This window comes from Rhagoletis pomonella, unplaced genomic scaffold (genome assembly GCF_013731165.1).
Source record: "Rhagoletis pomonella isolate Grant_MI unplaced genomic scaffold, Rhpom_1.0 Rhpom_scaffold_01239, whole genome shotgun sequence".
Classification (NCBI taxonomy): Eukaryota; Metazoa; Arthropoda; class Insecta; order Diptera; family Tephritidae; genus Rhagoletis; species Rhagoletis pomonella.
Genome location: NW_023459793.1, coordinates 1 through 25,443, shown reverse-complemented (window position 1 = coordinate 25,443; position 25,443 = coordinate 1). Strand labels below are relative to the sequence as shown.

At 37.6% G+C, this 25,443-nt stretch overlaps 1 protein-coding gene across 9 annotated transcripts in view; it reads right to left on the bottom strand.

Moving 5' to 3' along the window:
* The window catches only part of LOC118752114 (myosin-G heavy chain-like), a 41,899-nt gene extending 17,576 nt beyond the window's left edge, over positions 1–24,323 (bottom strand). The window contains exons 1-2 of one of the 9 annotated variants that reach the window (XM_036486956.1): positions 23,783–24,323; positions 13,788–14,212 (exon numbers count right to left, since the gene is read on the bottom strand). The gene's annotated coding sequence lies outside the window, so the exon portion shown is untranslated. The other 8 variants (XM_036486957.1, XM_036486952.1, XM_036486953.1 and 5 more) reach the window with 8 other exon arrangements.
* Positions 24,324–25,443: the final 1,120 nt, after the last annotated feature.

Below are 25,443 nucleotides of genomic sequence, written 5' to 3'. Positions count from 1 at the left end.
TCGACAACATTGGCATTGTCTACTGTCGTGCTGAAATAAGTAAGCGACGAAAATCGTCGAAAACTATACAGTGCTGCCAAGTTTTCCCGTTTTAATACACTAGTCGAGTGGAAATTTTAGGCAATGACGTGAGATTTTCTATACGATTCGACTATCGAAAAACGACTTGCATTCGACACGACTCTCGCAATGAGGGTGAATATGTCTATAGGTCATTCCATAAAATGTTTACACCTCAATATTTTTTTTTTTTTGGGTGAAGTATATTTTTTTACACTCTTTATCGAAAAAAAGAAGATACCTATTTTTTACAGTGACGGGCAAAACTGTAACATGGTGTAAAACTTTTTACTTCAGCCATCGCTATCTTTCCAAGTTCTAAAAACTTTCATACTTTTGTTGTATATTCTTGTTGGTACATCCCTACTCCCTCTCTCATAACGATTTGAAGTCAATACAACAACAATAAAAAAACCATCTGACAAAAATGTAAATTAAGGCAGATGTTACAGTTTTGCACTCATACATTTTTTAGAACTTTTTAACAATTTTCACGAAAAAAGAGAACTACTGACACAATGTTCAGTACTCTTTTGCTTGTGTCAGTTCCTGGAAACAATTTGGCATACCTTATTTGTATCTCTGCAAAAATTCTGGAGGTATGTATATCCTTAGTTTGCTTTCACAGCTCATGTACTCGATTTTACGGACTTTGATACTTGTTAAGCTGTGCTTTTAGTTAATTTCGCAGATACTGTTCCTTACGCATAATATGTACTAACGGACAAACAAAATTTTTTAAATACAACCCCAAACTATTATTGACCGACCACCGTGATTCACAGTTTGCCTTACATGCTGCGCATGGGCTTAATTTGGGTCTTTTACCCAATACCATGCGAGGCCATCTGATTGAAAGCGATTAATTTAGTCTTTTCGGACCAAATAACCTTCAATTGAAACTTAAAAATATGTTTTTTATTGCATTCTGAACGGTCTAACATATCCCAATAGGAAAGGGTTCGGTTTTCGTGCGATACAGCAAAATGCTGCCGCACTCGCACATGTATTTTTATCAAATTTGCTTTTTTCTTCTTTACGATGCCTTTGCGCTCAATTTGGGAATTCTTCGCCTCGCTGTCCATTGATTTGCGTTAAAGTTTAATACCTTAAGTGCTTCTGTAATAGTGGCTGCATCGCTATTTGTTACTAAGTTCACAAGACTTTAGGCTATATTTTTGCTCAGTCTTAACATTTTCAAGTAGCAAATTCCAAAATTGTTTGCCACTTTTCGTGCGGTCCCGCCTTTCTGCAGTAAATCTATTATTTATATTTATGGTTCCTGATTAACTATATTATTTACTGGTGATCACTTCTTCAATAAATTACAATACAGAAAAAAGTCATCTGACTTCCAACTAAGTAAGAGATAACTGTCAAATGCAAAACTGAGAGTGAGTGCAAAACTGTAACATCTGCCTCAATTTACATTTTTGTCTGCTGGTTTTTTAATTGTTGTTGTATTGACTTCAAATCGTTATGAGAGAGGGAGCAGGGATGTACCAACAAGAATATACAACAAAAGGATGTAAGTCTTTAGAACTTGGAAATATAGCGATGGCTGAGTTAACAAGTGTCACACCATGTTACAGTTTTGCTCGTCACTGTATGTCGTCATGATATTCGAAAATCTCGAAAAAAATCCAGAAATTTTGAACTCACGGAGTAGTATCTCTTTTTAATTGTTTGTAGTTAATAAACTATTTGTCGGAGGAAATCATTTTAGGTATAAAAATGTACGTAATTACCTCGGCATTCCATGAGAGTGTGAGATAGATTATAATACAAAAATATTTGCATTAACAAATCGCATTTTTTTATTTTTTTTTTATTAACTTCATCATGTTTGATTTTTATTTTTTTCAAACCTGAATAGTTGTCAAACTTTATGTAGTAAGCTGTAAAAATTTGAGAATGGAAAGACCAAAAAAGTAGATGTTACGAGATTTTTCATACCTGCCTACATAAAGTTTATACGAAAGTTAATAAAAAATAAAAAAACGCCATTTTTTAATGCAAAAACTTTTTTATTTTAATCTATCTCACACTTTCATCGAAAGCCGAGGTAACTACGCACATTTTGATACCTTAAATGATTTTCTCCGACAAATAGTTTATTAACTGCAAACAATTGAAATAAGATACTTCTCCGGGAATTTTTTTTCGAGATTTTCCAGTATCATGACGAAATTAAAAATAGGTGTCTTTTTTTCGATAAAGAATGTAAAAAAATATATTTCACCACCAAAAAATATTGAGGAGTAAATATATCAGAATGACTCACATATAGTCCCGTGTTCACGCCTTTCTTGAGGGTAGGAGAGTCGTGAACGATGTAGTTATACCTAGTTAAGAATAGAAGTCTACAATGTAGTGTACATGAAGCTTGGAAAGCCACTTCTATATCGTTCAATACTCGCCATTAAGTTTCAAGCAGAAGGAGGTCAATATGTCACGTGATAAAGTCCATCATCAGCTTTGCGTCTGTGCGTGGTCAGTATTTTTACCAAGCTTCCACAGAATGATCACCGTACTGCTGGGCTGCTCTGATGCACTGCAATGGGGTATGGCCGTTGTTCTGGGTATGCAGTTACAGATGGGTAAATTTCGCATTTATTACAATATCGGAAAGTCTAGATAGCTAACCGCTTTTAGGGGGCAGATAGAATTGCAGACAACTTATGGGATGGCTGACTACCATTTTCCATTCCTGCCTTGAAAAGAAGGAGACTGCGGAACACTGTTTTTTTTTCTTCTGCCACGAATTAACAAGAATGTTGAGAGGCGAATAGTTGCACTCTTGGGGACAACTAGAATTTGTTCTGTGTGAGTTTAAGGTTTAAGGTCTAATCTGACTGAACTACTCGGTAAAGTGGAAAAAATTCCCGTCGCTTTACCACAAAGTTCATGACCCAATTTAGCTAATTACAAGTAGATAATCACTTTACTAAGAGAATCCGTACATATGTATCGGCAAAGTGTTTCAAATGTTCACGTGTACTAAATTATTCCACAAACTCTTTCAATTTTCTACCGCAAAATTAATCGCCACTTTATTTTATTACATTCACGAGTGCTGTGCGATCATTTAGATACGAATCTGGTGTCATTGTACAATTTTCGTGCTCAGGGAAAATTGTTTAACTCGTTTTTTTCAATTAGATACATAATTAACAAATCTCTTTTGTTCATTTTTGTTGCATTTTGTTTATTTCCGCTTGCAGTTGCTTATTTTCGGTGTCAGATAATTTAAATGTAGGAATATACTGCGCAGAATAGAACGGATAGAAATACGGAAAATGAAATTGAAATTGCAAACGGAAGTCGGGTACCAAAATGCATACATATATACATACATAGATTTATAAAACAAACCCAACAGATATTACACTAGCAATTACAATTACATCGCTGCGGGCAAAAAAAGCAATGCACTTGCCACAACAACAACTCCAATTGCACAAAATTTGCTGCCACTCATCGAGTACTAAGCGAACTATGAAACTGAGGGGGGAAATGTACTCAAACAGCGCAACTTTGGCGTTGGAAGCGTGTGAATATGCCGCAGACTATCATCTCTGGCTTTAATGCGCGCACTTCCGACGCGTTTCGCGCCCTTGCCAACCAAATAGCCAACTTCAGTGTCGCTTTCGTTTGTAATTTGTATGTACAAGTACCTATGTATGTATATACCCATATATAGTTATGTATATTTTTTTCGCATGTGTGTATGCCCAATTTTTATTCAATTTATTCTTGTTGCATTGCTGCATTTAATTCTATTTCATCTTTTTTTTTTGTTTGCTGCATTTAATTTCATTTTCAATTTCATCCATTTTGTTGCCTCTCTGTGATGCTCGCTTTGGGTTGTCGTGTCGTCACGTCTCGTCGCATTTTTCGCATCGTTTGGCATGCAACATTCTATTCTGGTTCTGGCTCACCACAACCGCAACCACCGCCTCCGCCATCGCTACCACATGGGAAGCATCGTCGATGCGCCAAAACACCAAATACAACAACTACACGTCATCAATTCCCAATCGCCATTAGCACGCAGCAGACGAGCGAGCGCTAAATTTTTAATGCGGCGGGTGGCCTTCGACGGTATGTAAGGCTTAGCCTGGCTTGTTCGTTCGTGCCTTCCTTTTTACTGCTTTATTTTGGCATTTTTGATGTGTATTTCGCTTTCGAAGATACAGATCTAAATATTTGAGTTTTGATACTCATTTTGTTATAATTTATGCGCATATTTTGCATTCCATGAAGGGGAAAACAGAAACAAACCGAATGGGAAAGAATAATTATTCGAACTCGAAAGTATGTACATACATACATACTTAGTCATAACCTGGGAATCTAAGTTGTAAACGAGAAGTGAGAAAGTGGGAATAGCAGTTTCAGGTTTTTAATGGATCTTTAGGGTTAAAAAGTCTTGCTTAATTTATTGACCCTACCCTTAATGTATCTTACAAATTCGGCCACGGTTGTCGCATCAATGTCGGGACCAGTGACTTTTACTCATAGGTACCTTATCCACTTGACAATCTAAGCTGCCCTGGTTCGGAACTGCTCCGCTATCCCCCTTTACAGATCCCCCTTAAGACAGCATTTTAGTTACCATCCCTGTTTTCCACCCTCACCGAAAGCCTGTGAAGGGCCAGAAATGTTTTTTTCCGTCCGCCCAACAGTCGGCCGAGTACCTTTTTTCCCCAGAACAGCTGGAGGAACGCAGAGTTCGCGAGGCAGCTCAAAATCTAGCCTAAAAACGCAAGCACGGATTCATCGTTCTAGTTCTGAACTTTTTTCCATGTGGTTGTTGTTATAGTTCTCTCTCTGTGAGAGAAACACTAAAACAACCACATGGACGAAAAGTTGTGAGCTGAAAATATGAATCCGCCTTGGCATTCAAACGGCTAGTCTAGAAAATCTCTATCTCTAGCTTTATCGCCGTGGTCGTCACGTTTTCCATGACCGGGCTCAAATCCAGAATATCTGGAGGTGAGGACAGGAGTTACCTCATTTATTAAAAAATGGTTAACTGACTCTATTCCCCCTCCGAAGAGTTGTAATTTTGACAAAATCAACTAAAGGATTTTGAGCCCGGTCATGGAAAACGTGACGACCACGGCGATAAACGACGGTCTCTGGCCGTCTAATTGATGTCCTCCGCAAAACTAAAGCTGACATCACCGCCATCCAAAAAATTCCTTGGAGCCATTCGACATCTCTTGCAGCTGTCATTTAAATAAGGGCAAGTTCGGTATTGGATTTGTGGTGCAACAGAGACTTCGTCGCTGAGTAGTAACGTTCACGCCAGTGGACGAGTGTCTCGCCGCAAGCCGCATGGAAGTGGGATTCTTCAACATGTCGCTCACTTGCGCCCGAGCTCAGACGAAAGAGAAGGGCGCTGTCAGCTTAACAATGATGATTTCAATGGCAGGGAGTGCAAGGAATATACCTTTCATCCCTTAGTCCACATATTCATCCTTCACAGCAAAACATACGTTAACAAACTGATCTTTTTGACTTCAACGGAGCCCGATACAGTATGCAGCACTAGGTTCAAGCTACATGCCCATCTCCAGCTCGGTGGAAGGCATGCTTCCAGTGTTTTCGGCAGGTGTACGATCCAAGGACCAAACATGGACTCGCACTACTATTTTGTTACAAACCAAGGAAAGCTCAACGTCAAAAACAAACCAACCACGGTAAAGTGATGACCGATGTCCAGAATGTACTGAAATTATGGAGGGAACACTCTTCCAACCCGTTGAATGGTAACAGCAATGAAGCGAACCGCAGTTGAGGAGGATGGAATCGATGTCCCATCGCGCGACTATGACGAGATATGCTGCTGGAGATGAAGGTCTGTCGGAGTTGTTATGGTACATGCTTTATCTCCGATGCCGATTATGGTTGAATGAACACATGTCTGACGACTGACTATCCATTAGAAGGTTAACTCCCCCATTTGCGCCAACTACCCCATTATCTGGCTAAAGCCAACCGTTGACCTTGCCGTTCTGTTTAATACCATACAAAGTTTCAGACCCGGTGACTGCCTACTGTCTGATTGCTTTAAGACTAGCCTTATTGAATTAAGCAGAGAAGCTAAGCGTGTAGGACTGGCGATTAACGAGGGAAAAACAAAGTAATTCCGGTCATCGAACAATGTTGACAGGTTTAATCTTAAAGTGATAGAGAACTTCGACTTTGACAATGCTTTAGACTGAGCAGTCAAATGGGCAGTGAAGACCTCTCGCGACGGACGAAAATCACACCTTATAAGTGTCTATTCCGATGAAGATTTATGTACGTGACTTTGTTGGTTGGTGAGGCTAACTAGCGCAGACGATGGAACGATGAACTGTTGGAACTTTACAACGACATTGATTAAAGTATAGCGGCTTAATTGGTTAGGACAGGTAGTCCGAATGAATGCAGACGATCCAGTCCTGAAAGTGTTCACTGTTACATCAGCTGGTGGTTGCACTGGAAAGATCAGATAGATATGGACTATGTTTGACTTGGCGTTTTAAACTAGCGCCAGCAAAGGTTAGGTTAGATTAGGAGGGCATATTTTAAGGAGGAGACACCTTCCCCTAACCGGGGTTCCTATTTAGAAGGAAATTAAGGTACATATTTCCATTGCATAAACCTAGTGGTCCAATTGCCGCCCCAAATGAAATTGAGGAGCGTTTTACTTCCGGTATCCCCGTCAGAATGTTAAAGAAGTGTCATCCAAAGTGTCAGAAACGCTTCGACTCTAGGCCCGAACAGTGACAGAGAGAAAGCGGGCAAATAATTACTCCTCATTTTTATCGCGGCATCTTCTGCAGGGGGTATTGGCCATAGGTGGAGCATTGATGCAATAGTACAATGTCCTATAATGACGGCAGTAAGTTTCAGAATGTCTTCTGTATTTACCACGGCCATAATAATCTTGAGATCCCACAGTCCCCCCCGCTTGTTACCCAAGTCATTAGTATCACTAAAGGGTGGTAGTAAAGATCTGGCCATCTCATCAGCTGACAAGTTGCCTTTAATATTTCTATGTTCCAAAGTGGCACTATATTTCCATACAAACCCTGATTTCGCTACCAAGATTCCATTACTCCCACGGCTAATTCACTATCGACAAAGATAGTAGCTTCCCGTGCTATTCAGTAAAAGGCAAGCCACCTTCTGTATAATGCAGATCTCTACTTGGTAGACAATGAGGCAGTTCGGCAGGCGAACGGACTGGGAGATCTGCAGCTTCACCAAGTGGAGACCGGCTCTGGAGCCTTGCACAACCTTTGAACCCTCTACCACTAATAGGTATCTTAATATTGAAGTCCCAAACCGGCGTAATGTAGTCAGTGCTCACTTAAATGTCAGTTTGATTTCATTAAGCCGACACCCTTCTATATCACACAGGATCGTTGCAAAGCCCAAATTGATTTGTCTCCGCATATTGGTTTCCCTGAATTGCTGCCGTACAATGAACAAAAAAAATTCGCAGTTGCAGATGAAATATTATGTTAAGCCCCTTTTCAGGTGCGCTACTCACCACTCCCGGTATGCGGAAGAAAATGCGTTAAAAAAAATAAAAAAATAAATCAACGAGATTTTTAGTAACATAAAACTTACACTTTTACACCATAATTTAATGGGCTATAAAACTGCATACTCAACAAATTTCTAAAAAATCTGATTAAAAAATTGCAAGTTTGCAGATTTTTTATAATTTTTGCACAAAGCTTGAAATATGAATTTATATGCTTATACATAAAAGAAATAATAAATATTAAATAAACAAAAGACAAATAGGAAATATTTGTTAAAATGTCGTGTCATTGAGGGTCTCACCTTTAAGCTATCGCTGAAGAGTTTTTCAAGAGTTCAACTTTTGAACTCGCGCCTTTCTTCGTGTCTAGTGACGATATGGGCATGAGAATTATTTTGCAGCCAGACAACACTGACGCTTTTGTTTACATAGATATGGCAGTAAACACGTTACATCTCTCGCTATTGGTGGGAGACCCTTACTGCACCAGCTGCATGAAGGACGGTAAGGTGGAATCATCTCCTAAGGTTTAAGCATCTTGGGTCGCACGTTTTAAACACTCCCGATGAGCTTTCGGGAATGGACATCAGTCGCTTGAAGAGCTTCGTCGTGAGCATGGACTTCACATAACCTACAATATGCCTTAGATATTTCCATCACTATCAAAATTGGGCAAACCATATCCATGGTTTATTTTGGACCTTTTTACCGCTTTACTAAAGCTTAATTGGTTTTAAGGTTACAAAGTATTTTTTCGAGTTTTGGCGATCTGAATAACAATCTAGCTATGCTCGCACATGGTCTCATTTCACAAACAAGAAGACAAAATTAAAATAGCACTTTCTAAGCATTTATTTAAATTCTCGACGCCTCGTTTGAATCAACAGACATTACATCTTAAAAATATTCATCTACCACATAAAAACCACCGCTATCTACATAATCAAAAATCCGGTTTGGAATCACTAAATACTATCAAAGCGAGAAGCAAATTTCTGCTGGCAGCTGCACTAATTTGCATACAGAGTTCATGCAAAACAAAAGAGGCGAAGAGCAAAAACAGCAACCTAGAAAAATGTAAATAAGTAGTGCAAAAATAATAATACTTATAGCAAATACGTTTGTGCATTTGTTTCGTAATAAAAACAACGGGAAGATCATTAAACTTTTATCAGCAGCGGTGTTTATGAAGCGACCGGCGCTAACAATGCCAACAGCAACAATTGCAAAACGCTAAAGATAGACTGCAAGAAAGAGGTAGACAGCTATGGTGTATGGGGTGTTGTGGGGTGTGCTGATAAACGCGAGAGCACTGCAGACAAAACTACTATAACTTGTGTACATATGTATGTATGTATTGATGTGCAACAAAAATGAAAAAATTATAAAAAGCAAATGTCAAGAACAGTTTCGAATAGCGACACGGAAGCGCTGAAACTAAATCACGTGCATACAGTTAACAGAACTCCGACCTGCATCTACCGCCGAACCCCCATAATACCAACACTATTTATTGAGCAGCACTACACACTTCCACACCAAACACACTCTCTTTGGCCCACTGACTGAGTGGTGGTCGTTCGGTCGGTCATATGGCAGGGGAATTTTTGATTGAATTCTCGCAGCCATACTGGCTGCTTGCTGGGCCTCGTCTTACCGATTCGCCGCTGGTCAGTCGGGCAGACAGATTTATATTTATATTTATATTTAATTTTTTTTTTTTATGGCGATGGTGTTGGCGCTGGCGATGGCGGGTTAATAGTAGGTGCCAAAATGAGCGCGCCAACAAAAGGGAGACAAAAGTGGAACACAAGCAGCAGCAACAAAAATGACAACACCAAACAAGAAAAATGAGTAAACCAACGTTTTATGTGTCACTACGTCAAACCACAAAAAGCAGCCGAAAAATAAGATATGTGAAAAAATGAATGTGTGACAAAATGGAATGAAAGAAAACATACTGAAATGCGCGTAAAAAGCGCTAACTAAAAAGCAGACGAAATAAATGAAGAAACATGTGCGAAAGGCTGAAAGAAATAACGAAAAATATTAATAAAAAACCTGCTGGCGACGATAAATTTGGAAGCTGCTTGGCAAGCGAATTTGTGGGGTTTCCTTCAGAATAGTAAATACGAGTAAATATTATCTTTACAAATGCTCAGAAATAGTCGAAAAGTTGAAGAGACAATTTTAAAAACACACCGACGAAATTCGCAAGAAATTAGGAATACGCAAAAATATACTATAAATGATGTGCCACACCCTCCTCGGCAGTAAGTATATTTTCAGTTTACAGATGCATTAGATACCAGCATTTATGTATGTATGCACTTTAAATACATGCATATGTATGTACATTAGACCGTACCGGAAAAAAGAGTTCGCCATATACCTTCACATCGAAAATATTTTTGGAAGGAAATTCCGAAAACAAAAAAATTTGTCTTTACATTTTTCGTCATACATTCCGCATTTACAGACGGATTTTAATATAAGATATATCCATATTTTCGTCTCGAGGGGAAAGGTTTTATGTTGCCGTGTTGCCAGAAAATTTTCGTGAAAAATCTGCCAAGTTAAGATGGAATATTCAAAAATACAAAAAAAAAGTATAAAAAAAACCTTTTTAAAGTTTTTAAAAAGGAAGCGATTTTAATATGACCATCAAAGTCAACCGATTTACGCAAATTGTCGTGCATGGAGAGCACAATCTACAAAAATACTTTGAAGAGAAAATAATTAAGTTTACAAAATGTGATATAAAAGCAAACTAAAGGTTGGATTAATTTTAAAACGATTGTATATGTGCGTTCGGGACGTTACGTTAGGGACGTTTCATTTATTTAAAACTATGTAATTGTATTTTATTAAAACTTAATGCTATTTATTATTTGCTTAAAACCAATGCCATTTAGAGGGGCAAATCAGATTTTTCAAATAAGTGTGAAAAGAAATATGAAATAAGAATATATTGTACTAATCCTTTTTTCGACACAAAAAATTAAAGTGTTCGAATTACATGCATTTTCTGCGATTTTGGTTGACTATTTCTCGGATTCGCCCCTATCTGGAATTTTAGTTTAATTTTAATATCTTCAGTTTAAGATTTTTTCTAACTTATTCGAAAATAAGTCTTCATTTTAAAGATTGGTCTTCATTTCTGCCACAACTGTTCCAAAGTTCATACATCTCAAGTACCCCGTTGTAGTACTGCCCCACCAGATCTCTGTGCCTACGACCCTAACTTAAATAAAACCTCATCAAATATCATTAAACTTTTGCTAAGAAATTATTTTAATTATTCCAGTAGAACTATTTAAAAAAAAAATTGTTATTGCCGAATGTAGGTGTCGCCGAAAAGTTTAAAAACCCAACCGCTAGCTTTGGCAAAAAAACCGTAATTGTCTTGCAAAAGAATATTTTATATTTACTTTAGAGTCGGGAGTATACGGCGAACCTTTTTGTTTGCTTGTTAGGTGGTATGGTCTAATATATGTACATGCATATGTACGTATTTACATTCATGCATTGTATCAATTACTGTAACTCAGCATGCGCTCACTGCAATGCCGAATGCAAACGAATTGCAGATGTGCTGAGTGGTGTACTCATTCATACACACTCTCTTTTTCTCCCTCTCCAAATTTACGGCTGCATAATACGCTCTTGCGTGGGTGATGCTCAAATGGCGGTGGTTCTCTGCTGTTGGATACCAATTCATTTCGAGCCCAAAAACGAAAGACAAAAATGTGCAATTTAAAAATAATGCCACTGTTGGTTATTTTATATATAAAAAGTAAATACAAATGTGATTGAACGCACAAGTACCTATTTCAATATTTTTTTTTTTATAATAAACGCAGTGCCACACGATTGAAATATTTGTACAGAATTGTAAATTTTTTTTAATTGAGCTATTGGTACAATACTGCGAACTTCTACAGAAAATTTTTAACAAATTATTTTTCGTGATTGGGATAGCGAAAAATATTTGTGCATTCACACGATTGGGATACGATTTTCACCAAATTTTTGGCAAATGCCAAATCGTGTGACACTGCTTTAAATTTTGCTTTTTGTAATAGATACGAGAAAAAATATATGGTTTTTTTTTAATTTGGTTGTTTTTTATCAAATTTTGGTTGGTTATTTTTTAAACAAGTGGCAACCGTGAATGCAGGAAGTATTTATAGCAGACAAAAGCGCGCGAAGTTAACTTAAAAAAAAGGCAAAAAAATGTCAAATATGTTTTAGTAAAAAAACCATTAATAGTCCATACACATGTCATTCCAGGATGGCGTGCAACTTGAATTCTCTGACGAGTTCAAAATCAGGGTATCAAGCTCGATAAGAGACTTAGTTGGAACTCCAACCTAAATAAGACTCTACAGTGAGAATCTTCTGATCCCATTATCAGCGATCGCCGTTTTGGCAAGAAATTTCCTGCGAAATCATAGAAATGTACAACTGGTAGGAAGGGGTATTAATATGGTTGGCATAACTGAGTTTGGTAATAATCTTTCAGGGATTTATTCTTTCTTCTAGTTATTCTTTTCAGACCATCAAGCACTGCCTTTTCAGTTTCCACGTTGCCACAGTACGGATATCGTGAAGATGATCATGGAGCAGACGAAAAATTTACTATTCAACAAGTAATTTTTAAGCAAAAACAAAACCGACTTAAATTCTTATACAAAAATTTAGGAGTTGCGTTAATTTTTTCATGATCCATCGATCGGACGTAAACTACATTAGTATGGGACCACCTCTGAGACACTACCTTTCCGATGCAAAAAGAATAATCGAAAGCGGTGGACGTGGTCCAAAGTTATGCGGTAACATACATAAAAAAAAATATTCCGACGAATTGATAATCTCCTCCTTTTTTTGAAGTCGGTTAAAAAGGTGTACAGCCTAGGATTCTTGATAGATCTTCAATTTTTTTGGTCGTTGAAAGGTAATTAAATTCTTAAGAAGCTAAGGAGCCTCTTTTCATTTTTATTTGTTTATACTAAATTTTTTAGTGCAAAGTGCAGAGAAAGTAGCAATAAACTTGCACAAGAAATATTTGAAATGCTGTAAAAAAATTCACCAAATGCTTTTTTTTATTTTAGGGTTTAGTATAAATAAGTGCAAGTTTGAAGCAGTTAAGAAATTGCGTAGGTTTTTAATATTTTTTTTTCTTAGATTTCGAGCACATTTTACATATATATCTGTGTTGGTATGGAAAAGTAGCTTATGTCGAAAGGCTGGCTTTAGTATAATGCGGCATTCGCAGCATACGATTGCGAATGACTCACTGGCGTCGAGCCATTGAAGAACTCTGAAAGAAAATCAACAAAAAAAAAATAGTAAAAAGCAACCATAATTCTTAGTTACTTGAAACATGCACCTTATTAAATTAAAATTTAATGGGCTATAAAACTGCATACTTAATCAATCAGGTATGTATACTGACTAAAAAATTTTGTCTTAGTTAAATATAGTCACACACGTCTTACAAGAGCGACAACTGTACATTAAATAACGGGTGATTTTTTAAGAGCTTGATACCTTTTTTTTTAAAAAAAATGCATAAAATTTGCAAAATCTCATCGGTTCTTTATTTGAAACGTTAGATTGGTCCATGACATTTACTTTTTGAAGATAATTTCATTTAAATGTTGACCGCGGCTGCGTCTTAGGTGGTCCATTCGGAAAGTCCAATTTTGGGCAACTTTTTCGAGCATTTCGGCCGGAATAGCCCGAATTTCTTCGGAAATGTTGTCTTCCAAAGCTGGAATAGTTGCTGGCTTATTTCTGTAGACTTTAGACTTGACGTAGCCCCACAAAAAATAGTCTAAAGGCGTCAAATCGCATGATTTTGCTTATTTACGAAGCCATTCAACCAGAAATGAGCCTCATCGCTGAACAAAATTTGTCGATAAAAAAGCGGATTTTCTGCCAACTTTTCACACATTCAACACATTTCGAACCGAACACTGATTTTGGTAATAAAATTCAATGATTTGCAAGCGTTGCTCGTTAGTAAGTCTATTCATGATGAAATGTCAAAGCATACTGAGCATCTTTCTCTTTGACACCATGTCTGAAATCCCACGTGATCTGTCAAATACTAATGCATGAAAATCCTAACCTCAAAAAAATCACCCTTTATTTACCAAAAAATCATACAAACCTTCGTATTTATGTACTGCAAACAGCGGTTTCTTCTATGTGTAAATTCTGCGACATCGAATCTGAATTTGCTATTCTATAAACATTTAATGTATATATGAGTACTTGCACTTTTTGCGAAGATTTTGTTTTATTCAACTTCTTTGCTTTTTTTTATTATACTTTCTTTAGATTTTTATTTTAGAATTTAATTTTTGAACACAAGCACACAGATTTTTAACGCTTTACACATATTGCATGCAATTTGCCAGTTTCATAAAATGCGATTTAATCAAATGCATTAATTTATGCTTTCGTTATTTGTAGGTATTTTTAATACACACAAACTTGTTTAAAATATTTATTTGCTTCACTTTACACAAATTTCTGTTTCGTTGCACTTATTTTGTCACTTATGTATGTACATAGTTTCTTTTCAAAAACGTGCTGCATATGTAGAAAAATTAGAGATAGCGACTTAATATTGATATCGCTACTTGAAGGAAAACAACAACAACAACAAAATACAGACGAAAGTGATAGCAACAGCAACAACAAAAAACACCAGAAATGTAAGACCCCTTTCAGACACGTCAAGTCTTGATTTCAAGTCTGCTCGTTCGTGGGCGAAGGAGGTGAGACGAATGTACTTTTCTCACCTCCATCGCCTACGAACCGAGCAGACTTGAAAGCAAGACTTGACGTGTCTGAAAGGGGTCTAAGATTCATTGTTGAATAGGTACGCCAGGACCGACGAGAACACTTTGAGAGAACTGCATACTGAAATTCTATGCAGATATGCAGCATAAACATATGTACGAGTATGTAGTACATGTGTATATACCTACATACATACATATGTATGTACAAGAAATACACAAAAAATTAAATGAAAATACAATACCGAGTACTTAGCATTGCGTGCGTCCAAATGTCAAGTAGGAGAAATAGTCATGAGGAGATGAATGCAAGCATGCTTCTTAGGGAATGTATCGTATTTGTGTGTGGATATGTACATACATACAGTGGGTGAAAAAAGTAAATGAACTTATAGGAGAACGAAAAATTACACCGAAGATGGCACAACGCCGAAAGCGGTTTGTCTCCAAACCAAATTTGACAAGGGATGATGGACAATCGTGCACAAGTGCGCTCGGGTATTAAAACTGAAAGATAATTATGCAAATTAAGTCAAAGAAAGCCTTAAGACATGAACTTTTCGTGAAAAATTTATCCATACATTGACAGTTCACCGTAATGATAAACGTCGTGGAAGTTGTAATGAGCCAGCTTTCCTCTGTCTTAGGATTAACCATGTTCTCACTGCAACGATTTTTCATCCCAACACGCAACAGCCCCTCTCATTCTTAACGTTAAATTCCCAAATCTTTTGTTCTCGATTTGTTCTCTAACAGAATGTTCCCAAGTCTTTTCTTCTTACTTGATTCTTCTTGGATACGTTACCATTTTTTTCTTATCGAGAACGTTCCCGAACCGTTTGTTTTCATTTTGTTCCCGCTCAAACTGCTTTCAATACTTTTGTTCCAGTGAGAATATTGTTTTCGCACTTTTTTCATTTCGAGAACGTTCCCGTACCTTTTGTTCTCATTTTGTTCCCGCTCAAATTGTTTTCAATACTTTTGTTCCCGTTTGGTTCTTTTGCGGTGACGTTCTTGACATTACATTTTATTCTCGGTCACTGCTGCGTTCTCGACTTCTGGATATGTTTTTTCACATTGAGTACGAAATTTGATTAATTCTCAGTATTTTTGCTGCTGGATAATTTTTACCGAATATTACAAGCAACACTTTTTAAATAAAACAAAAATATGATTTTTATTATAGATTTAAGTTAAGTTGGCACTTTTGCTGTCTAACAACAATTAGTGTCAGAGCGCGCTAAACCCATATAAAATCGCCGAAATTTTTAATTTTTTCTCATTTTCTCTCGTTTTTATTCTCCTTTCCTATTTAGCTTTTTTGTACTGTCTCTTTCTTTCTGTCTTCTCCACTCAACTTACAAACGTAAAGCCCTGTCAAAAATTAAAGTTCCATCTGCTCAGCGCCAGCGCCGCGTTATTGTGCGATACTTCATTCAAATTGTATGGGCTTGAGGACTTCGGACTGTTCTTTAGTGCATGACGCGCCAATTTAGGGATAGCAGTAAAACCTATGTACATATATGCCATTCTGACAGTACGCTGACTGTCGTCTTAAGGTTCTTTCCGTTTCTCATAAATACGAATAATTTTCTGAGACTATACTTTAAGTAGAGATTTTAAAAATAATTGAATGACAGGGTGAATCAAAATAGTAATAAATTTTAAAATGTTTAAAACTGTCTTGCGGTTGCCATGAATCACTCAAAAATATTTTTAACCTTCATAAAATGTATGACATTATGACTTTTTATGACATCTTGTGCATCACCCGAATGTAGTAGTAATAAACCTTAAGTTTTTTCCATAATACTTTTCGACTTTCTAAACTATAGCAATAGGGGCCGTATATACACTTTCGTCGCCCACTGTATGTACTAAATATGTATGTATGACGCTCATAGCTGAGAAAGATGGTAACACCGACAGTGGCGGTGGCATTGTCGGCGACAGTGACTTCAGTAACTCTTACGACGAATAAAATGCTATTACTGCACTCTGTTTGGTTGCGTTGTCTCGCGTAGTGGTTGTTGTTGCTAAAATGTCTGTTCGTTTATGTTGAGCTGCATTTTATTGATGTTTTGTTCGTGCGTTCGTTCGCTCATTCCCTTATTGTTGTTATTGTTGTGATGTGCGTGCGAGACAGTGCTGTCGTCGCGGAGACGACTGGCGCGGCTTGGGGTCTAAGGCACATGTGCAGGCGATTACAAACGAATAAAACACCATACATAAATACATAAGTATGCTAGTTGTTACTTTCTTAATATTTTTTGTTTCATTTCTTATTTTTTTCCACCGTTTTGCGCTGAAAACAGCAAAAACGCATCGTGAATTCACAATCACTAAAAACACACAAAAAATTCAACACGCGTACGTCAAAAGCGTAAAGAAGAGGGGAAAAACGAGAAAATGAAACAAAAATATATTCGGCGATCAGCGGCGACGTTGCTTAATTTTTTCGGCGGTGCTTTTTACATAAATTATTTTATTTTTATTTTTTTTTACATACATAAGTATATATTTGTAGCTTACATTCTGCGCTTTTGCAAATTTTTCGTTCACCTTTTATTCACAAACTGTTTTTGCTTACTTTCCAACTTCCACACCAATTTTTGACACACATACACATTTAATTTTTTTATTTCTCGTATTTTATTCCATATTTTTGTTTACTTGGTAAAGACACTAAACTTGAATTGGAATTGATTTTATAACGCTGATAAATAGTTCCCGAATTATCACTTCCGAGCTATTGTTGATAGTTCCAAAAAGTTTTTCGAAGGAACCTTTAAGGTTTAAATCCGATCATAGGATGATGAAGAAATTAATGACGACCTTAAATTTGTATATAAGAATTGAAGTCGGTTTGTGTTTTTTGCTTAAAAATTGCATGTTTCAACTTTGATTTTTCTCCTTATCGAACTCTTAATATCACCTAGTCAAATAGTCTTTCAGTTCTAGGAAGCGTAACAGAACAAGGGACACCGCGACTAAGATCTTTTTTTAACCCTACAATGGTTCCTACCACTGACGGCCCGGATGTTACTAGCCTCCCTTATAAAAGCTAAAAGTTTCTTGGTAGACGAATTCCTAACCGCAAGGACATCGGCTGTGGGAGAACTGAAGTATTGCAAGCTTAATCTGGCCAATGCCTGACACGTCACACATAATGTGCTCAGACGTCTCCTCGTCTTCAAGGCAATGACGGCAATCCGTCTCTGTGTGAGAGGGATTATGGCCCGTCAAGTAGCCAACAAGCAACTTGATATCGGCTCTATTCAGAAGAAGTATATCCTAGCGAAAATGATAACCAAAAAGTTTGGTCTCTCTAAGGCACCTTACCTCTTTCCAGTACTTAGTGCATTCTTAACTTAACACAAGAACATACGATGAACCTTCCCGTGACAATTCATCGGCGGCCACAATATCCACGATACCGCAGGGTCCTGGTACCCAGAATAGTAATACCATGCTGCTTGCTGCCAAGAGTTGGTTAGTGTCAAAGCACTCCTTGACGAGCGTCCTATTAGAAACGGCTCTTATAGCCGCCTGGCTATCTAAAGAGATAACTAGAAACGGGCCTTTTAAACAATTCTCAATGTTCAGACCGGCACAAATTGAGATTTCTAGTACCTCGGCCGGAAAGACCCGTGGACCAAGTACGCATTGCAATGGAATGTTTGGTTCCAGGTCCAAAGTCATTTGCTCCTCTTCTGCCGTCCATCTTTGATCCGTCTGTGTACCAGTGCAAATCACATTTCCTTTGGCATAGCATCGGAGAACTCGTAGATTCCTAGACCTGGTATTATGCTCAAAATACCTCGTTTTTAAGAGCACTTTTCCTGCTTGGACAAAAATGTGGCTGGGTCTGATCTAGGAGCGACTCTAAGGCCGCAGTTGAACATGTTCTCATTGCTCCTGTCGCCGACACTATAGCCATTCTTTGGAGTTTATTTAGACATGAGACATTAGTTTTTTTGCGGAGTTTTTGTGCATCATGGAGGCATAAGTTGCAATCGGGAGAACTATAGTTCGGTATAGACATTCTACTAGTTTAGAGTTTAGACCCCATGTTCAACCAAAAAGTCTTCGACAGGCCCACATGGTTCGGGCGGCCTTACTAGAGATTTTTCTAGATGGGAATTTCAACTTAGTCCCTTATCCAGGATAACTCCGAGATATTTGACTTCGCCAGAGTATTCAATAACTGCTTCACCAAGGGTAACCGAACCACTGTTCAGCTTGTACCTTCTTGTAAATAGGTTTATGTTGAGGTCCTCATTTCCACACTAGTTTGATACCACGCGCAGATCTGCACTCATTACGTCTGATACAATGCCGTCACAATAATTACGAGGTCGTCCACAAAACCAACAGCATCGTAACCACTTTACTGTAGTTTGGTTAAGAGGTCATCCACGACGGGAGATCGGAGCTTCGGTATCTATGGACTTCGAAGTTCGCAAGGAAGCCTTCTGCATATCGCTGTGTATGTTTGAATGTACGGAGGCAAAACTCGCTTCAATATTTTTTCTCAGAGTGAGAATCGACGCCCTACATTGAACAGATTTCAGCGTAAGTATTGGTGCGCCTTTGAGATTGATTTCTTTCTTCCAAATGATTAAACTGATTTCCATAAACTCAACATCAGATAAGGCAAGGAAGCTTGCAGTAAAAAAAAAATATATTTTTCAGTACAAAGGCTGTCATCTTTGGGAACTTCTGCATGTGGTTGGCCTACCATAAAGAGGGGCCTGCCTTTAATCCAGTGGACTGCGGTACTCTGAACAATTTTAAGATCATTTTACTTAGGAATTAAAAGCTTCTCTGTATATGGATACAAAGATTAAAACGATTTTTAGACCATTTCAAGTGTGGATCGTATTTGAGATGACAATGCGCCGATACTTTTTTCTGCCTATAGAAGATATCGTTTGATTGGGCTGAAATTTTGCACACGCTTTGCTGATTCAACAGCAAAACTTGGACCTGCCCAAAACTCTCAGCTTTTGACTCTGATCGATCAATCGCTCCAAAAACACCTAATAAAAATGGACTTATGTCATTTTTCCGTTTTGCGGATACTGCTTACTAATTGTACAATAATTTTGGGTTATTGTTACCAAACGCTGGACCCGAGCACTAATTTATTAGTAAATTCGTTTTGAAATATGCACTTTTTTGTGAATTTCGTGGTTGGTTCTGCGCAAAAATACCATGGATGGCATAGCCGGAATTGGACTGATGAGGGTTATTTTTTCTAAGCGTATCCGAAGGCCATCAACGCGTGAAGATATTTCGCCTAACCCGCGTCTAGCGTCGGGAAGTATCGATACTTTCAAGGCTCGGGTATTTTTGAAAACACTGAGTACTTGCTTTAAATACTCGTATATACATACATATTGGTAACATTTAAGTGATTAATGTAGATATCTCACGAACTGATAGCACTTTATTCAAATTAATATATTAATCTCAAATTAAGTCAAAGGAATGGCAAACAAAACTGGGTACAAGTATTGTACTGGAAAATTATTAAATCTTGAAATAGAGTACAATGATTTTCGAATACCAGTAAATGTAAATAAAACTATGTATTTTTAAGTATCTATTCGAAACTTAATACCGAGTACTTTCAAGTACATGTATCAGAGTGATGATTGGAACAGAGTGATTTTGAGGACTACTTAATTAATTTCGAGTTGTTTTCAGTTCTGAGTACTTTCGAGTTATTTTGCGTGTACTAAGTACTATGGAGTGCTCAGTATCGATACTTTCAAAAATAGGCTATCCTAAAAATGCTTACCCCACTTCCGAATGGGTCTCCAAGGGGCTAAAGAGGGGAATTGTCTTAAAGCTTGGACTGTGCTCTTTCTAATAGGTGGGGTTATAAGTGCCATAACCCCACCCCACCACCCCAAATCACAAAACTATTGTACATACAACCGAAGATTTTCCAAAAGTTTGCCATAAACCGCTAGTCAGTGGACAAATATTCGCCTTTTTTAAGGAACTCCAGCCCGTTTCTAAATACTTCGCGCTTGGACAGCCTTCAGCTATCAGCTGCTTAGTAGTGGGTCCATGCTTCATCACGGTTATCGGCGAGAGACTTCGTCTGGATTTCCATAAAATTAGGTCAAATATTACTTAATTTAAAGCATCCATTAGTGTGTAAACCCCTCAAATATGTAGGTACTTGATATCGAATTTCCGATGTAATGCGAATTCTGTAGGCTTTGTTTTCGTAGTTAAAACTTATTAAACACTTGATGTGGTATTATTTCTCCTAACTTAACTTGTTTTTAATTGAATCCAAATTTTCAACATTTTTTTCATTCTTTTCCAAAGATATTCACAAACCCACTTGCACTAAGAAGACTTACATACCTACTTAGATATGTATGTGGTAATCAAAATCAGTTATCACTTGCATACAAATTTTTAATGGAAGCATACAAATTTCAGTGACTGAATATTTTACTTCTCATTTTTGGTACTTCCGAATTGTTTTTTAGGGCACAACCTGTGTGTTTTTCCCTGATAATTCATTCAAATAAGAGTTCTTCACCACTAATTCATATTGCTTTCACTTTACTCTTGCACTTCCTTTCCTTTTTACACTATACACATACATACACTCCCGTGGTGGTCCGCACAGTTTGTGTTATAAATATTGCATTTTGTAGACTTCTAACTAACTTAAGACAACATTCCACCAAATAGTTATTTGCCAACTAATACGAGCAAGCAGTTTTTGCAACGCGACTCTCACCCAGAGACAAACGATAATAACTAACGCGAAATCGAACGCAACGCGAAAGTTCTTTGTAGATGGGCACTAAGCCGTCGTGATGCAGCGAGTTAGTTTATCGTAAAGGCAAGGCATAGGCGGCCAACTACAGCAGAATACGTACATATTTACATGCCTACGTGCATACACTGCTGGTTTACTGACGAAGGAATCCACAGTAACAACTCAGAGCGGCGGAGTTAAATCACACCAACACTTATGTACATCAGTGCATCGTTCAACTGCGTTCGGCCATCGATTTTGCTGTTCCGCTGCGTTTTCACGTTCCACGATCCGTACAACCAACTTACAGTTCACTACCAATTGGGCTTTATGCTCGACCACTATTATTAGGGCCAAGAGTTGTCGTGTCGGCCGTTTGCCATCCATTCAACAGTGCACTTGTGGTTATACAGGTACGTATGTATTAGTGTGTGTTTGAAAATGCATTCCATGCAGACGCTCTCCCTGCGCTATTCAAACTCGCGCTCTTTCTATCTCTCCCATTCCCACTCTCTTTCTCCCAGTTTCATGCAACTGCAATTTTTTATGTTGTTTTGTTTTCATTTTCTTCTACACGCGGCATCCAGTGTTGCCATTTCGCTGCTTTTGAAGCTAGATTTAGCTTTATTTTTCAATGTAGCTCCGAAAATTGGGATTTAGCTCCTAGCTCTTTTTTTTAACTCTTTTCAAAATTATCTAGCATTTTTTTAGCTCCAGAAAGTTTCAGTTGTTTTTGGTAATATATTAAAATTAAAAATCTCTAATTTCTTTGTCGAATTTTTGACTAAAATTCACTTGGCTTTGGTGAGCTCAGGCCATTTTCTATACCTTCATGTTATTCTATTTCGACTAATACTTAAAAAAGTTCCATTCCTAATGCAACTGGCGCGTAAGCAGATGGAAAATGGGCAAGTCGATTAGTTTATAGCACGTTCGCGGGAGCACACAAACTATACCGGGCAGTAATTCGAGCTCCGATGAGCTCAGACGGTGCATTCTCTCTCTCGCGGCCATGGTAGAAAAGGAAAGCCAAGACTTAAGCGTCGATAAAATAACAAATTTCGAAATGCAGTGGAAAAACATACATTTGTATTCACGGGAAACTACAGACTCCACCATAAACTCTTGGATCTAGGTTAAAGAATTCAAAAATTAATTAGAAGAAAATCCTTTTTCTGAACGCGCGGGTTTTGTCTTTACCTTAACTAATTTTACCTTAAGGAGAGAAGGCAATAAAAAATTTTAGAAAACTTTTGCGAAAAAATGATTCATAACCCGAGTTTTTATGGTCAATTCAAATATATGAAATTGCAGATTTTAACAGTTTGTAAAGTATTTTTAGTTCATCGTCTAGCTTATATGTATAAGTATATGCATACATATAAGTGCTATATGTAAGTGCCGTAGCAAATAATTCGAAATGTGCATATGTACCTCATTTTCGCTGTAAAAGTTCTTTTCAGCACTCTTTATAAAATTCGTTAAGTTTTAGTAAAATTGCGGAAAATGTAAAAGCAACTTTACGTCAATACCTGCTCACCTTCAAAAAAAATTTAGCTCTTTTTTTCAGCTTCTATAAGTATTAGCTCTTATCCAATACTTTTCGTGTAAAATCCTGTAAAAATGTCAAACAGCAAAATTACTCTCTGACGTGAGAGTAAAAAGTGAGTAACAACAAAAAGTATGGGAACAAAAAAAAAGCATTTTTCCTGTAAAAACGTCATCCAGTGATCGCTAGACACTTTTCATGATTTTACCAGAAGAAAAAGTTCGGGTAAAATCTTGCAACTTCATTCTCTACATAACTCTCCAAAAATCGCTCTCATTTACAGGATTTTGGAGGAATTTGGAATACGGGATCATTTTTCCTGTAACTTCCTACAAGTTCGTGTAAAAACCTGTAAGTTCATGGAGTACTGGATCAGAGCTATTATTTAGCTCTTTTTAGTTTTTTTTTCGACCGATTTAGCTCCGAACGAGATTTTTTTTCTGGCAGCACTGGCGGCAGCTATTATTTGACAGTTGTGGAGCGCGAGAGCGCGCGACTGGCAAAATACAAACAAAATACACTCTCTGCTTTTCCATATACCTTTTCACATGTCTTTCGTAATTGCTATTTTTGCCATCACTGCCGCGTCTGCCATTACTGCTTATTCTTCTCGTGCCTTTTGCCTTCTGCTTTTTAGATTCTATATAGTTTTGCTAATGCTGCCGACGCTGGCGCCAAAGACATAGACGCTGCCGCCGCGTTCGCGTCTCAGCCATCACTGCTCACTTTATTTCCCCTACACAGAATGAACAAACGAATGCATCGCTAGGCTGCATTGCCTACTGTTGGCTGCGCCTACTGCAGATTTTTCCTCCGCCCCATAAAATGTGTGCGCCGTACTGTAAGCCCGCACTTATGTACGTACATATGTATGCATGTATTCAAACATATACATTACACACAAATATGCACATCTCAATTTGGTGCTATGTATGCATATATACATATACCTGCATATGTACATACATAGTCTGTATGCGCCTTTATGTAGTATTTTCATTCACTTATGTACATACATTCATCTGGTGCTGCATGTAGCAAAGTGATTTCCACTTTTTCTTCGGCACAAATTTTCACTGCTTTTTCACATGCTACATTTATGTCTTTGCATTAGCAATTCACTAGCTTCACGTTTTTCACAAAATTTCTTTTTATTTATTCACAAGATTTTTGTATTTTGTTTATAAAAATCTGCTTATTTTATCGCACAACAAAACACACACGAAATTTGTTCCCATTTCCATCGCTCGCCGCAGCACAATAACTACAACTGCCCATTTGGGTTATTCTCAGGTTTTCTTTGCTCGCTTCGTTTGCTTATTTCTGACGTTTCGTCTTGTTCGCCGCGGTCGGCCGCTGCCAATGTGTGGCTGTTGTTGTCGCTGTCGCTACTGTTGCAACACAATGCTGCTGGCCGCCGCTTTGACATAAGAGGGAGCACGGCTAAACACACGCTCTTTCTTGTCAGCCGTTTCGATTCTCTCGAATGTATGTCATTCAATGTGGTTGTTATTGTTGTCGCGTTTATGTGCTTGAAAGCGCAAGCGCTTTTTCATGACACACAGCATTGCCAGCGTGAAAATTATGTTTATATTATTTAAAATTAAGAGAGTCATAAATACTAATATAAACAAGTAATTTAAAAAAAAAAAACACAACCGACTTCAATTCTTATATACAAATTTAGGAGTGCCGTTGATTTTTTCATGATCCAATGATCGGATCTAAACGAAATTAATATGGGACCACCTGTGAGTACTACCTTTCCGAGGGAAAAAGAATGATTGAAATCGATCGACGTGGTCCAAAGTTATGCGGTAACATGTATAAAAGAAAAAGAAAAAACAAGTAAGAAAGTCTAAGTTCGGACGGAGCCGAACATTAAATACCCGGTATGTTTTAAGCCTTTTCGAAAGCTACCGCTACATGGTAAGCCGAGTGTATCAATTTTGAGTAAATTAACGTCCTTAAATTTCGAAATATTGAAGTTTCAGGCATTTCTGAAATTTACCGTTAATGAAAAGCGGCCGTAATTTGAGTCCGATTTCACCAATTTTCAACGCTTTGCTTCTATGTGGCAAGCACAATAACCATACCAAGTTTGGTATAAATTGGTACAACAGTTACTGAGATACATATATGTGATCATAAGTGGGCGCTGCCACGCCCATTTTCCAAAATTTTATCATAGACGTATTTCTTGATAAAGAGTTGTTGAAAGCATTCATTTTTAATAAATTAGCTTTAATATTTACTGATTTATCGAAGATTTCCTATTTCTCTAAATTACCGTTATTTGGGATGTGGGCGTGGTTATTGCCCGATTTATAAAATTTTCGGCCATTTGGTATGTTGTACCAAGGCCAGCAACTGTGCCAAGTTTGGAAGAAATTGGTACAGCGGTTACCAAGGTATACACATGTAACCATAAGTGGGCGCGGCTACGCCCATTTTCCAAAAATGAATAATGTTCTTACTTTTTGTCTAAAACTTATTGTAAATGTCAATTTTTAGTGAATTATCTTCAGTAGTTGCTAAAATATCGCAGTTTTCGTATTTCTGCAAAATTACCGTTATATGGGAGGTAGGCGTGGTTATTATCCGATTTTGCCCATTTTTAATACCATCCCTCCTACGCCCGAAAGAAGTGGGCGTACCAAGTTTCGTTAAGATATCT